The sequence below is a fragment of the Ambystoma mexicanum genome, chromosome 6q (genome assembly GCF_040938575.1).
Source record: "Ambystoma mexicanum isolate Mex_15411 chromosome 6q, UKY_AmexF1_1, whole genome shotgun sequence".
NCBI lineage: Eukaryota > Metazoa > Chordata > Amphibia > Caudata > Ambystomatidae > Ambystoma > Ambystoma mexicanum.
Window position 1 is genome coordinate 312,761,754 of NC_090937.1, and position 13,787 is coordinate 312,775,540.

The following is a 13,787-nucleotide window of genomic DNA, read 5'->3' on the forward strand; positions in this document are numbered from 1 at the left end:
TTCCCAACCCCCTGGCCTCAATGTGAGCTTCCTCCTATTGGCCATGCCTGGACACTGCTGCCCTTCCCTGCCCCTATTATTGCTTAATTAAATTATATAAAGCTGATCCAAACATGTGCATTTGATGATGATGATACCTCCTCCGGCCTCTTAACGGAAGTCCAGGTCATCACCGTTCCAAATCTGTCCTGACCAGTGTACAAATATTTTTGGTAAAACATGAGGTTATAGTGTTCCAGAAGCTCTAACTGGCAGGAATCTTCCAGGTGCTTAAGCTAAATTGTGCGGTCCGATCATTTAGCCTTCCTGATTGTCCAAAATACGAGCTGGGCTCACCTCCAGCTTCTCTCATTTTGGCAGATTATGCCAAATCAGAGAAGGTGTACAGAGGCTTCCACACCGAATTCCTTACGCTGAAGCCAATGGTGGATGGTGGAGTGTTCACCCATTACTCCAATCGCTTCCATGATGCTATTGTCGGCATTATCGCGCATCGCTCATACATTTTATGATTCTGCTAATACTGTCTATCTTCTTAAAAACTTTAAATGTCTATTGTAAAACTTTTTTTAAATACCCTGGGTAGTTTTAATGGTCATTTAGATAATGGGTTAATAAAGAGAACAATGCAATTAAGAAAAGAGGAACAATATGTTTATCCGTTTTTTTTTTTTTACCAAAGTGTATCTAGTATGCACAGTGAGCATGCTGTAGGTTTGTAGCTGTGATAGGTTATGTCAGGGATCTAGAACCTTTGGCTCTCCAGATGTTTTGGACTACAACTTTCATCACCCTTAGCCTGCATAGTCATTGTGGAACCATCATGGGAGCGGTAGTACAAAACGCCTGGAGAGCCAAAGATTGCAGACCCCTGGGTTATAGTCTAGAACTGGCAGTGAGGATAACAGTTGGTATTTGCAGTTATACCGCTTTGTATCAGGCCACTGTAGCATAAGGATACTGGGTGGTATTCAGATGCACTGTAAAGAAAACGAGGATGCCTGCATGAATTAATCTGCGAACAATCTAAATGAGTCTGTAAACACGATTTCTTCTCTCCAGTAAGCTCAAAATGTAGCTCTCTGCAAATGGATGATTTGTTGAAGAGGTAGTCGGCTGCGGTCACTTGCATGGCTAAAGTGTTGAGGACTCCTCTGGGGGGTCTAATGGCTTATTCATGAATACCTTTGACTTTTCATACAGTTCTCCCAACTCACACAGCAGATGTTTGGGCAGTGAGATGTATTGGGAGTAAAACCTTCGTAAAAGGCTTCCTAATTTTCCGTAGACAAAAACATGGTCCTGGGTGTGCAAAATGTATTGCTTGGAAATGTCTGTCCAATTAGCCCATTAAAATATTCATGGGGTGCGCCGATCTGAATTAAAAATGTAAGGAGTGAGAATACACAAACCACAACAAATGATATTGGTTCGCCATTCAAAAAGGAAGCACACTTTGTATGCTGCATTTTTACGCCAATATCTCCAATTATGTTGGTCCCATGTCTGATACATAATTCATGATTTATGCAAATATGTATTTGTTTCATGTGCAAATATATACTTTTCTTACTTGTGTGTATAACTCTGGAAAACGTAACAATATGCTCTCCCCTCAATTTGAATGAACCAACACATGATCCAGGATAGCATAGTGCTGTGTTCAGTCAAATACCAGTCACATACCTGTAACATACCTGTAGCTCTTCTGACATGCATGTTTGCTAGTGACAGCTGAAGTAATGAACTAAAGCCTAGGAACAAATATGAATCTCGATTGTTACCCTGATTACATATGTTTGCTTTAGAAATATGTTAAACAAGCATTGGCAAAGCCAACAGATTTGACTTTTAGGTAGGCATGGAGTAGGTATTTGACAGGCACTGCCATAATGGTAGTCTGTTCTTAGGATGGCAACAGCTGGGAAATGGTGTGATTACCTGGGCATATGATAGCGAGCGGTGCCTGACAGATGTCATTCAAAAACCTATAAACAAGCCAAAACAGTTGGCTTTCTTAATGCTTCTTTTTAAAGGACTTCAGTACAAAGAGCATATATAAAGCAAGTGGAAGAAGGTACGCTTGTTTAAGACACTTTTATTACACCTGTAGCTCAGTTACAGCTGCAATCAAGCCCTTACCCCTTAGCAGGCTGCTAGGAATAAAGTCATCATGTTAAAGTTTGATGTTATTGAGTGATAGATATAGTTAAAAGAAATCCCAGGAAGATTTGTTTTGGGCAGGGAAGGGTAGGTAATTGGAAGAGTGGGGAGGGGTTGGCCTTAGGGATTAGCATGGCCCCATGGACAGACAATGGGAGGGTACATAACCAAACAAAACATGCAAGTTCATCGCCCTCTATCTGCACTGCAATGCAACAGTTTTGGCATATAAGTGGAGCATAAGCACCACCTAATAGCCAAAACTAACAATACTGTCACAGTGGATTGGCTCGCCCTCCTGCAATGCATGGACAATAAGTGCTGCATGCACTGACATCATAGAGGAAAAAAACACCAATGTTAAATGCTCTCCATAAACGACAGAACTGCCAGATGATTCAAATTGTCCTTGAGAGTTGGTACCAGGATGTTTACTGTAAACATTTTGGCACAGTACAATGGTTTTAAAAAGACCACTGGCCCTAGTTCTCAGCCTGCCCTGCCTTCTGTTCTCCTGGCAGAGCTTGAAGCATCCTCTATCATACATGTTCTACGGGCACCCATGCTTATAGCCCACTATCCTGTGCCATTGGTGGCTTACAGACTTGCTCATGGCTTTAGGAATGAGGCAAAGAGTTCCTTGATGATGGACAGGACATGGGGTGTTGGTCGAGAAATCGTAGGTTGTCCTGCGGTGCATGGGGATGATGGCAACCTAGCATCCCATATCCCCTCACAGATCCCTCATATGTGCAATCATGAACCCCATTGAGTAAGGTGCTCTGAGTGCAGAAGACACAATGATCAAATTGATATCAAGGAACTTCTTACCTACCAGTTGATCCTGAGTTGTATGTTGTAGTAGTAAAGGCAAATTCAGTGTGTGTTGTGTGGTTCTGGATTGGAAGTGATTTTCATCAGGAAAAGGTAAAGTTACCAGCTAATGTTGACGCATTCAAAGTGAGCCTTGTCACAGGGGGCCGCCATATTGGTATGAAACAGCAGCCAACCCCCGGTGGAAGGTGGACCTTGTTTATTGTGGTGGTTTCACTGATACATGGAATCTTAAAGCATATCATATAGTTACTCCGTACGCCATGTTAGGACTGAATTACTAAGGACAATAGAGAGCATCAAGTCTATAATTAAGCACTAGACCAAATAGAACAAGACATTCTGACTGGCCATAGGGTGTTTTTAGAGATATATTCTGCTTACCTTTAATCAGCAGCATCTTTACATCTTGTACCATTACAGAGCCACGGCCACGGCTCTACATTTAAGGTTACATCGAAGGTTGCATAAGAAAGTAAGACCATGCTTTCCAATATAACATCTGAACCTACAGATGCATCTGCACCAGATCTGACAAATACCTCTTCGGGGCCAATCCAAAGAAGGAGGCCCAACCTGGAAAGAATGCATGCGCGGGTTCAAATGTTAAATGCAGCCGAATAAAAGCATTTGCTCACTTTCTTAGAAAGGCCTCCATATGGAAACTTGATTTTCATAACGTGAGTTGTCAAAATCTGTGCACTCTTGTTTTTTCATATTTGCCAAAAATGTAGTTTACCTGCCAGTTGTTTATGATGAGCACATTTTAAAAAGTGTAAGAGCCAGACAAGAGATCTGAACCTCAGAACAAACTCAAATGTATCTATATTTTTTAAATGTGCAGTGTAAAAATGTACAAAATACACCTTCAAATACATGACGCCATGTTCAATTCACAATGTACCCTTTACTATGAGGTACAATTCTAAATGCAATTACTATGAGGAATCTCTTGAGTAAAAATGTATGAAATAACAAACATTGCCATGGCAAGTGCTTTTGTAATTTGCAATTAATTGGCAAACAAATGTTATGTTATGCTCTCTCTCTACTCAGAGGTTTCTAAGCGCGCACACGGGGATCGAACTTGTGTTGCTCCTTGTCGTCTTCCTTCCAAGGCGAAGAGGTTGCCGCTGAGCTATCCTCCCGAGACTCTCTCTTTCTCTCTCCCTCACTCTCTGTCTCTTTCTGTGTCTTTTCCCTCTTTGTGTCTCTCTGTCTCTGTCTGTCTCTCTCCCTCTCTTTTTCTTCTCTGCTCTCTCTGTCTCTCTCACTCAATCTCTGCAATTAATTCATTGTTCAGTGTGTGCAGTAAGGTTCTGTAAATGGTCAGATGAAGGGAGAGGGCAGTCTGGAGATCATTACCATAAGCTGAGTGATAAGGGCTATGGGAGGGAAGAACCTTATGTTCAGAGAAAGGGCTGTTGGAGAGATGAAAACCTAAGGCGCTCCCTTCTCCTTGCCCAGTATGGTGTTTCAAAGACTGAGCGTCGTCTCAAACTTGCTCAGGGTCTGTGCTCTGGGCGGCTTTTTGCCCGCAGGGCAACAAACAGTGTTGGTCAGGCATTCATCAGACGATTGGGACAGGGGCCAGAATCCCTTGTTGGTTCTCCCAAAAGTATACCCCAGTGTTTCCGAAAGCCCCCACCCCCTCTCATAGAGGGATGACAGCTGCAGGACAAACATGAATACCTGCACCCACCCCCATCACCTGGTGTGGTGGTGGTGGCTCCACAACTCAGTTTTCAAACGATGCTGGATCCCTGCAAGGGGTTCTTAATGAGGAGCTCAGTGAGATGAGGATCAAGCTCGATACAAAGTGGATTCCAGAAAGATCTCCACAAAGCTTAGTTCACTATCCCGGGGGGAGAATGACAATCCCACAAGACTGCAATGTTGTATTTGCAGCACAATCAGCTCCTTACTATTTACATGTATCTGGCAGCTCTCATTTGGAAAGCTCTATGCAAGAGCTAAAGAATGGATGATACCAAAAGGTACTAGGACAGAGGGTTTCATTAGAAGCGTGAACACGATTTGTTACTGGTGTCAGAGTATGGCAGAGCGGTCCTTAAAGTGTCCCACAGAGGCCGGCGCATTGCCCCTCGGCCTAGGGTTTTCCAGTTCTCAGAAGAATCACCCTTTTCCATGTAGCTATGCAGTATGTATCTAATTTTAGGGGGCTGTCTTTTTAGAGATAGGGCGGGAGTGTCAGACATTATTCTCAGCACAAGTTGTAAACTGTCCACACATGTGGTGTCCTGGAGTCAGAAGAGAACTACCACACCCACCAACAGCTGTTTGCACTACAAAACAGATTGGAATAAGGGGGTGCACTGAATGAATTTTCCCACAGTATGATTTCTATCATGAGAGTGGAACATATGTTTGCATAGTTCTGAAACTGGTTTCAAAAGATGCAAAATAACGTATGGTTTAGCCATTGGATTCTCACTTGATTGCCTGATAGTTTTGAAATAATAAAACAATGGCTTAATTTGTTGTTTTTCTTCTAGATAGATCAAAGAAAACTGTACCATGTTTCATTACGCTGGACTTGATTTGGCAAATTATGACCTTTGGTTGTCATTTTGGACCCTTCCCCCATGTCAAATGAACACCATTTTTAGTTTGGACTATTAGGTTGCACTTGTGCCACCTATACGCCAAAACTATTGCATTAGAGTACAGAGAGGGAGGACATGGCATATGAGGAGAGACACTCAGCATGTAGGGTTTGTTTGGTTATTTGCCCACCCATTGACTGCTCATGGCCATGCTAATCCTCAAGTCCATTTCCACTCATTTCCTGCCCCTCTCCGCCCAAAATACCTGCTCATAAGAACTCTTTGACCTTGATTTAAACAAGCCTTACCATCAAACGGTGCACTCAAAGTGCCTTCCAGTGTTTTTTCAAAGCAGTTTTCTGAAAGTTAATGACTGAACTGGAGCTGTAACCTCAATACTGGTGTAATACACATGTCTTAACCAGGTCTGACCTTCATTCATCAGCAGTATGCGTATCCTTCACTGAAGTCCTGTTAAAACAATCATTGGCAAAACCAACAGTTCTGGCTTATGTATAAATATTAGGCATTTGCCAGGCAATGCCATTAGTTGTCCATATTTCCTACCTGCTGCCATCATTGCCAGTTAATCCTATTATGGCAGTGCCTGGCAAGTGCCTTTCCCATGCCTACACAAATTCCAAAGTGTTAGCATTACCAATGTTTGTTGTGATATACCAATGCCCTAGACATGTGAATTGAATATGGGGTGCATTTTCAGATTCAGCTTCAAATTCCCTACAGGAATGTAGTTTGACCCATTTGGAGGAAGTAAGTATTTTCTATAACTCTACCGCTTCATGAAAGACGTTTTCCTAGGTGTGTTGTACAGCTGCTTACAGGCCTATCAGATCCACTTAATGAATCACTATACAAACCATGTGCTAGGATGCCTTTGCATGCTAATGTCTAAAAGTTCAAGACATAGCAACACGTGGGAAGACTTCATTAGGTTCTAGACCTATACTCACAACATTGCTGTAAGAAGGACGCTATGCTCTGATCTTAAGAAGATGGCCATTTCCGGAAGGAGCAACACAGGGCTGAAGAAAACCCACGGCTCAGAGTCCTGCATTACAGAATGTGGTTTCCAACCAGGCCTGGACAAAATAATTGGTCTAGGTAAGAAACTGTTGTCAGAGAGAGGCAGAAGCCCGCCTCTAATCAAGCAGCTATTTTCCAAGCTATTAATAAGTGCTTTGACTATGAAGAAACCATGGGAACCCCATGCCTGCAACTGATGAAACATGGCATGGCTCTGCCTAAACCCCAGAGTATGAGGGTGGAAAGAGGCAAGGTGTTTCCATGAGATTGCCAGACTCCCCCTCCACCCCAATCAACCATCTATTGCACAATTTTGATGTATGTCATAAGGGGAAAAAGGGGAGGGGGATGGTTCACCTCAAAGGATTGACCTCTACAGGTCCCTGATAATCTCACTGAAGAGGATACCAGAGAGCAAAAGGAAGCCTCATGCATGAGCGTTGTGGAAGGCCAGTGGCCCTCAGGAGCAGCCATCTATTTCTTAGTCCTTTTTGAGGAATTGTTCAGCCGGTGACGCAAATCTACTAGAAAAGTATTATTCCCCAATAATGGAAAATGGCCATGTGACTGATATAGCCCCTGAGTTCAGTAGCATCAATTACGTCGATCTGTAACTCATGTAAATATGTCAAAAATAATATGCATAGCCAAAGAAAATAATGTTTGGGTTGTAGTTGTTATTTGACAAACAAAAGATTTCACCTTCAATTACTATGACCAATGAGACATGTACAAGTATATGAAATAACAAGTTTTTTTTTTCCATTTGTAAATATTCCTTGAAAAAGGCTGTAGCTTCTATTACTATGACCAGTCACTTGCATAACAATGTACAGAATTACACAGATGAAAATGTATCAAGCATTGGCAAAACCAACTGCCATTTCTAGTAAACAATAAGCAATGGCAACACATATAGTTTCTTTTTCATTTTTAGTTGTTCATTGACATACACGTGGTCGCATATTCAATTACTACAAGAAACAACTTGTGTAAAAATGTACAAAATAAAAAGCATTGGCAATGGCAATAATTTCAGAGTTTGCAGTTGTTCATTCACAAACAAATGGCTATACCTTCAAATCACCTCTCGTATGTCACGGAATACCCTCCCCCACAACACGCTAATATACATGTATGCTGTAACCTAAAAATATAGAAATCAGTGAAGAAAACCCACTTTAAAAAAAATGTTAAGGTTATTTTGTTATCTGTAACCAGTTAAGTCTTCAAGCATAGGAAATACCAATGTGAAAGTTTATAGAGACACTCAATGTACATTAAATATTTAACGCATAGGTATATCCTTCCCCACTACAAACACAATCGTAACTCACACCACTGCTTCACAACACTCACTTTAACTATGATATAGTTAACATCAGGAGAATACCATACACAAAGTGAATCGTATCCAGTAGTTGCATAGTGCGGTTTATTTCTACTGGTGGAGACTATATTTATGCATAAGAATATTTTACAGTGAGTGTAGATAGGAGCCTTAACCTTGGTATTTCCAAAGTGTGTAGACATTACTTTTAATAGATTGTAACATTTTTTTCTTAATTTTGTGTCACTAGCACAAAGACCAAGAAGAAAAATGAATTCTAAAATTGAAAACAACTTGTTTCTGATTCTAAGAACGCTTTGTTACTAAGACCAAGAGTTACAGCATAGTGACACTAAACACATATGCCATCTCCCTCACCCCATAAGCCTCCGACCCTCTGAACTGAACTATGGATCCTGAATCCTAAATGTTTTCAAATCTGGAACCATTGAGTCTGGAGCAGAGTGGGGTAATGATGGGGTGGTGTAGGGGCATGGGAGGTGTGTGTGTGTGTGTGTGTGTGTCCTGTCCCTGCAGATCATGGTGACAAGAAGGCTGGATTATGTAAATGAACCCCCATATGCACCCTTCCCATAAAGTTCCCAGCAGGACTCAGGAACCTCCAGGAAGGCCGGTCCAGGGCTCCTGCTGCCAGGGAAGTTGTGGTCAAAATCCCACCTCAGTTAAATGTATCCATATTTTCTGCCAGCTTTCCCATTTGTAGAACCTGGATGTTCGTGGCTGTTCGGGGCTAGGGGGTAAGTAATAGGACTTTGCCAGCAGTGTTTTCTTGAGCATGATTTCAGTATTATTTCCCTCACCATGACACTGTGATAGGCTTACAAGCATGACCACAGCAGCGTCCTTAAGCAAACTGCCCAAAACCACAAGCTCAGGGTTTTGGTCAAGAATATATATAAAAAAAGATACTTGTGGTAACCATGGCATAAACAAGGAAACAAAACAAAATGGCAATTTATTTTGCTTGCTTTTCAGAGAGCTTTTGAAAACATTTCTGACATACAACCCCTTTCAAATGTTGTTGGGGCCTAAGGAAGTAAAAGGAGTGGCTTTGCCATCTGTGTTTTCTTGGGCATGCTTTCAAGATGCCCAGGCTCACAATGACACTGTGTAAGGCTCAAGCTCTGACCACTGCCAAGCCAATGACAGGCTTTGTGTACTTACACACTCTGTCCAGAAGAACACACCTAGTGCTTGAGGAAAACAAAAACAAAATCAAGTTTTTTTGCAGGCTTTTCAGGGGCCTTTTTTAATCATGGCAAATTCGGATTTCTGACATACAACTCCCCCCAAATGTTGGGGGCCCAGGGTTGGGCATGTTGAAGTCTAGGCAACTAAGCAGAAGGGCTTTGCCATCTGTGTTTTCTTCAATATGGCTTTAACATGCCAAGGTCCCCACTCAGCAAATACATTCCAGAAATTCACCTGGCACAGTGTACTGCTCTCTCTAGCGATCTCTCCTTTCGGCGCTTCGCCCCATAGAATACAGTTGATTCACATGATAAATCCGTTCCAATTGTACACATAGCTCCCCACCTTTTCCTTCTCATGTCTTTCTGAGCATCTTATATATCCCGCGTCCTCATCCAAACTATCTACATGACTTTTCTTCTTCCTACCACTACTAAATGTTCTATCATGCTCCTCCTTTGCCTCTCTGACAGGCAAATTGCTTCAACGCCATAACCTCTGGCAGGAGGCGCTATACAAATGTAAGAGTACACATGCTATAACATAGTATATCATAATGAGACACAGTAAATAACTTAAATGTTTTGTAGTGTAACACATATCAAGGCTTACATTGAACTGTGAATCTGAACTGTGTGTGGTGGTGAGAAAAGTGCCATCTCTCTAGCATGCTGATCACCTTTATCCTGGCAGTCAACGTATGATTTCTTTGGGTGTCAGTGGGCTTAATTATGGAGACCCGCCTCTGCACCCAACACAGTTGTGGATACAGTGACATCAATGGTGTTCTCATTGAATCTTCTGTCTAGTTAAAGCAATATAATGGCACATACTTGGCTAAGAGTGTCTAGCATCAAGGTGGTGCCATTGTGCTGCTCAATTAGTCCTCAACATAAGGTCATGAAAAACATTTGATAGCGCAGAAGTCAACACTAGCAAAAGAAGACTACTTGTTGTAATTTATTTTAAAAAATTATATTTGCATTTAGTTATTTAACAATTTTTGCAAAAACATGGGACGTTCCTCCTTTATTCTCTACGAGTCTGTGTTTTTTTTGTTTTTTTTGTTTTTTTGTGTTTTCATTGTGTTCTTTGCAACCTCTTAGTTCAGTAGGGCTGTTTCTTGTTCTTGGCCTATGCACTTTAAAATGTGTGCTGTTTCTGAGGCAACATTGGTTCCACTGATCAGGTTGTCCAACCAGCAGTCTGCGTCCCCAATGGACGCTGATTCCAAGTGACGTTTTAGGTAGAGTTCTCTCGCCCAACGTGTTCCGGGGCATGTAATGACTTACAGAGCTAGCAAGATGAGAGAAAAATAAAAACAACAACATATCATTCCTCCATTTTTATTGAATCCACTGATGAATCTACTAGAAATAGTACACGCTCAGGAGCTATACATGTTTCCCTGGGCAAACCTCACAGAGAAGCCATCGCGTTTTTCTCTCTTAACGCTTGGAAAACAGAGATAATTGACCTCCCTCATGGAATTGCTAAACATTGAGGAGCTTAGCAACCATTGGACACCAGTCAGAATGCCAGTGGATGCTTCCTGAAGGTGGGAACTATCAAAGCACAGTGACATGAGTGTGGGAAGGGGATATGACACACACACCTATCCTGATGCCAAGGATTCAGATAGGTGCACCATGGCTTCCATGGCAAGAGACAAAAGAATGTGGAAAAATACATAGAAACATTACATTCCATAACCTGGACACCTCCATAAAGGAGGTGGGACAATGTGTTTTAATGTATTGTTGAATTGTAAGGTATCAGCTGCAATACACAAAATGCTTCATGGTGACGCAAGAGAAAGGGGGCAAGGCAAAGGGTGGGGCAAATATAGCTATTTTATAGTTCTTGGATCATTCAGACAATATATTGCTTATTGAGGGCGATGAAACATCCTCATAGCTTTTATTTCCATCTTGTGTGGATTGAGGAGTTCAGTGCAGGTTGGATAAATGAGTAAAACCTGTTCCAATATTCTTATCCAAACTGAATACACAGACAGGATGGCACTGAAAGCATCATAGATATCTCTTTTTACTCTCCGAGGAAAAATGGTTTTAACAATTGTCTTTTGAATTGCTTTACAATTTAGCTCTTGTTTGCACTTGCTATTTTCTTTTTTAATGGGTAGATGAGGCGGTGGTGGGCACAGTCTCCTTCTGAAGCATGAATGTGTGGCTGATTTGCCAGTACTCCTCAGAGCCCTGTCAGTGTGAGAGGATACTTGTGCCCGCCTCCCAGAGGGGTGACTGTTACCCCTTTTCTGGGATTGATTCCTTTGCTAAAAGTTAGTAGAGGGTAAAAAGGAGGGTACCTCTGAGAGTAAGGCAATGCTCTTTTTTTATTCTAGCAAATTATCCAATCTATGGTTGCCTTTCCTCTTTAGAATTTGGAAACCCTATGCAAGGAATAAGACTTTCAAACATGTATTCACAAACTAGGTACTATCTGGCAAACAAAGCCCTTCCTTCATTTCCTTGGTGTTGTTTTTTAAATGTATTCTTAAATCCCAAGGCATACTGTGACCCTTAGTATTGTCTCTAAAAGTATTCACAATCATTTTCTTCAAGTCTAAAATACATTCTTGGCACATCCAATAAGTACAAAATATCGACGCAAAGAGGGTAACGTCTTTTCTCAGATACATTTTTACTTGTTTTCAATACCATGATGTACTTAAATTGTTAGCTGAATTTCTCAATCAGCAGTAGCCTTCCAAATGAAGAAGACAGGCAAAGGCCAAACATATGAGGAAATACGTAGATAGAGTTCAGCAGATATTATGAATTCTCAATATTGTTTTGAAATTAAATACATGAGTCAAAATTGAACTTTTAAGAAAAACATCAACAAAAAAAGAAGATTACCCTCTAAAACATTTACGGCACCAAAATAAAGCCCTTAACTGTACACATCCTTTCACCCAATGCCCCAATCGTTCCATCTTCTTTTTGTAGTCTAAATATTCTCTGTGTAAATATGCTACGTTTTGTACCACATTAACTGCAAATGCTTGTTTCTTAAGAGGGAAACATGTATGCGTATATGTATGAGAACGTAAATGTTCGGTGTTGCCTCTGCAATTATCTATTATGCAATAGGGAAACTCTCTAAAAACCAGAGGCTAGTAGCATGTCTGCTTTTCCAGGTGTATCGTGCCCCTCTTTAGCCACAATGAGTACAATGCATTGAATTAGTGTAGCCTAATGTAGCAGCCTTGACATCCCATATGCATCAGTCCTGTAGAAGCGTTTAAGTCTATATGTCACTAACATGTGCACGTTTGAACCCGTAAGGGCCAGTTCACAGAGAAGCTACAATAAATAACTCTTATTTCGGGAGATGGGTATAACTCTCTCTTACAGTTCAGGAGGAAGCACGAGTTGCTCTTAGTAACTTCCTTTGTGACTAGCATAGCCCTTTGGGGGGGGTTAGTCACAGGAAAGTCAGAGTAACTGAGTGTAACATCTTTATAAATGTGTTCCTGCTGAAGACATTTGAGTATTTGCTGATATGCACTTGCATCTGACATGAGCCAAGACTGCATGTTGTACGTTCAATTCCTGACAGGACTAAGTCCTTTATCCCAATAGCATTTATAAATTCAGTGCTATTAAAGTGGGTAACTGTCACTGCTAGTACTACATCATTTAAAAACAGGATGGTTCCAGCTTGAAGCACTATACATAAACTATTCATCATTATTATTAACTGATCATTTATGATAGCTCATTGGCAAACTACATTTGATCTGGACCATTTCTATCCTTGTAAAACCTGTGTGGCCAACAGGATACTCTCCTACTCTCCCCAAACATTCACTCTTTTTACACTCAAAAATTCTGTGCTCTCTTGATAGAGTATAGCTATGACTAGCTCTGAATGACTAATCATTCATTATGCAAATTGATGGAATGACCTAATATTTGGGTGACATAACTGGTTTTTAATTTCAGAGAAACACAATACAGCGGAGATTATACACATTTATTGTAAGCTTAATTGTGTTTGACAACAGTGGAGCTTGAAAATGAGACGTAAACAATGACAATTGTGTAAATAATATCATAATTTATTGTTCAGTCCTGTATCAATAACATATCTTTCCTCTACAGAGTGTGAGAATACCAGGATTGGCTTCCAGTGATGTAGGGTCTGACGGGAGAAGAAGAGATCCATTCTGGTAAGAACTCTTTAAAAAAAGGACCAAAAGTGCCAGATTCAACCAATACAATGATGTGGAAATATGTATGATATGTCTTTGATACCTCAAAAGGATGAATGTACATTTATTTTATTAACACGTCGTGGGAAAGAAGAATAGACAAATCTGTCAGCATGCTTACTTGTTTCAAATGTACTTAGTAAAGGTACTTTCAAACATGTGCAGCAAAGAGCAGCCATTTAATTTTAAACAGTATAGGCAAGAGGTGCAATTGATCCAAAACCCCTCTAGGACCCGACTCTAAAATGGAGGGGATGGAAGTTGAATAGTGTCATGAAAGGGGCAATAGAAGAATCCCATAAAGTGAATTCTGTTACATTTACCTTGAAGAGATGTGTCGGCCTTATACTGTAGCAGGACTGTCCAAACAGGAATATGATTTCCTTATGTATTGCTT

At 41.0% G+C, this 13,787-nt stretch overlaps 1 protein-coding gene across 1 annotated transcript in view; it reads left to right on the plus strand.

Annotated features, from left to right (window-relative positions):
- PLPPR1 (phospholipid phosphatase related 1) overlaps nt 1-13,787 on the plus strand; it is an 863,412-nt gene that overhangs the window by 179,547 nt on the left and 670,078 nt on the right. Inside the window, exon 2 of the mRNA XM_069630811.1 lies at nt 13,281-13,348. The gene's annotated coding sequence lies outside the window, so the exon portion shown is untranslated. The remainder of the gene's footprint in view (nt 1-13,280; nt 13,349-13,787) is intronic.